General features: G+C 36.7%; 1 protein-coding gene across 1 annotated transcript in view; it reads left to right on the top strand.

Annotated features, from left to right (window-relative positions):
• SNX27 (sorting nexin family member 27) overlaps positions 1-2233 on the top strand; it is a 95637-nt gene that overhangs the window by 52833 nt on the left and 40571 nt on the right. The window lies entirely within an intron of this gene.

Genomic DNA, 2233 nt, shown 5'->3' with positions numbered 1-2233 from the left:
GGTTAATTCCATATCTTTGTGATTGTGAATGGTGCTGCAATAAACATTCAAGTATAGGTGTCCTTTTGATAAAATGATTTCTTTTCCTATGGGTAGATACCCAGCAGTGGGATTGCTGGGTCGAATGGTAAGTCTATATTTATTTCTTTGAGTAATCTCCATACAGGTTGCACTAATTTGCAGTCCCACCAACAATGTATAAGCATTTCTTTCTCACTGCGTCCACGCTGGCATCTATTGTTTTTTGTCTTTTTAGTAATAGCCATTCTGAGAGGGGTAAGGTGATATCTTATCGTGGTTTAATTTGCATTTCCCTGATGATTAGTGATTTTGAGCATTTTTTTCACGTTTGTCGGCCATTTGTTAGGCTGAGGCTTTTTATATTCCTCTGTCCTGCCCTGTTACTGAGAATTCTAGCTATAAGCCATTTTCTAACCTTGAGAGCATTGCAATTTCTATCCAATGCAGTATAGAATGGTAATTAAGAAGACTTATAATCTCCAGTTCCTACATCACATCAGGGATGAACCTAGGCCTTACATGTGAGCAGATACAGGAAGAAGGGATATAATTATATTTGGTTTACTGAGGTGCCAATATTCAATAGTTTTATGTTGTTCAATTAATACTTCATTTATATTTAGGATTGATTTTGAAAAGGAATTTTGTTACAGTTTGTATTTTTTGCTTTGTACTTTGTTGTTTGTATGTAATTGCAATTTTCATTTATTTGCACATGGAGTCTTTCAATTTCTTTTTTATTTGTCATGCTATGTTAGACCTTAGTTCCTAGAGAGAATGACTGATCCTTGTTTAATATGCCTCTGTTGTCCCCACATTTTGCTATTTTCATGTGGATATTGATGATGGTATAATAATTCGTAGGAAATGGAGGTGCCTGATGATCCCAGCCTGGGACATGGATCATCTGGAAAATAAATAAAAATAATTTGTGAAACCTGAATAACAGAGTATTTTAAGCTCAAGAATCAAAGATACAGGTATTTTGTGTTTATGGCCTATATTAAATGTAGGCTGAATGTGTGAAACTGGATATTTAAGAGTTTGTTTTCTTAAGATCTGTCCTATCAAGCACATTTCTTGTAAGTGGTGTTTAAAAAAAGACCTTTGCGGAATGAAGTCCTATGTCAGAGAGGAAAGCCAGTATTTAACGAGAGACTACTATCAGCTTGTATTGGAAGGGAGAAACTCAAATTTAAAGATCATAGCTGTTTGGGTCAAATACGGGTATTTTCTTCCTTTTCCTTCATACATGTGTTTGCGTCCTTGCATATACTTATACATACAATGAAGGATAGCTATGGAAGATGAATTTAATTTTTGTGAAGCCAAGATGGCAGAAGCTCTCTCTTTTTCCCCCTCCACTTACATATACCTGTCTTTTCCCATAACATTATCTGATTTAGTTTTCCTGAAACCAATCTATCCTGTTTACACTTTAGGCAATTGCAGCAAAGGTTGGCATGGACAGTACGACCGTGAATTACTTTGCCTTATTTGAAGTGATCAATCATTCGTTTGGTAAGTGCCAATGGCTAATATTAAGTTTTGTTTGGAGATATTTTATTGTACTACTGTCAGTCCGAAACTGTCTAGAGAAGAGCTTGAAGACGAAGGGAGATCCCACTCATCAGATCTGTCTCTAACAAGCAGACCAGCCAAATCCGAGTAAGCCCAGGTCATAAAGGAGTCTGATCATTGTTCATCCTTTTCCTCTTTCATAGGTACTGAATCAGATACTTTCCTGAGGTTCTTTTAAATTAGAGCTTCAAAATTCACATAGTCCAATGAAACAGCTTTCAAAAGAGGGGATGTTCTATTTAGCCACATGTTGTTTTAGTATACTTTATGCTTTTTGTAAAGATTTTTAAGAATAGCTTTTTGTTTTCAGAAGCTGAAAAGAGGCATACTGCTTAAAAGCCTTTGTTTTATTGCATACATTTAAGTTTCTATGTGAATAGATTTCTTCTTCCTAGGAAATTTTATTACATGGTGACAGGAAGTTTCTCTTTTATTTTATAAAAGCTAGGGATGGTGGTCACATTGGCTGTATTGAGACCACGAAGGGAAGGGTGTCTGAGGGCTTGTTCTTTTTTTTTTTTTTTTGAGACAGAGTCTGGCTCTGTTGCCCTGGCTAGAGTGCCGTGGCATCAGCCTAGCTCACAGCAACCTCAAACTCCTGGGCTCAAGCGATCCTCCTGCCTCTGCCTCC

Source organism: Propithecus coquereli, unplaced genomic scaffold, assembly GCF_000956105.1.
Source record: "Propithecus coquereli isolate 6110/MARCELLA unplaced genomic scaffold, Pcoq_1.0 Scaffold59, whole genome shotgun sequence".
Classification (NCBI taxonomy): Eukaryota; Metazoa; Chordata; class Mammalia; order Primates; family Indriidae; genus Propithecus; species Propithecus coquereli.
This window is presented reverse-complemented; position numbering and strand designations above follow the sequence as displayed.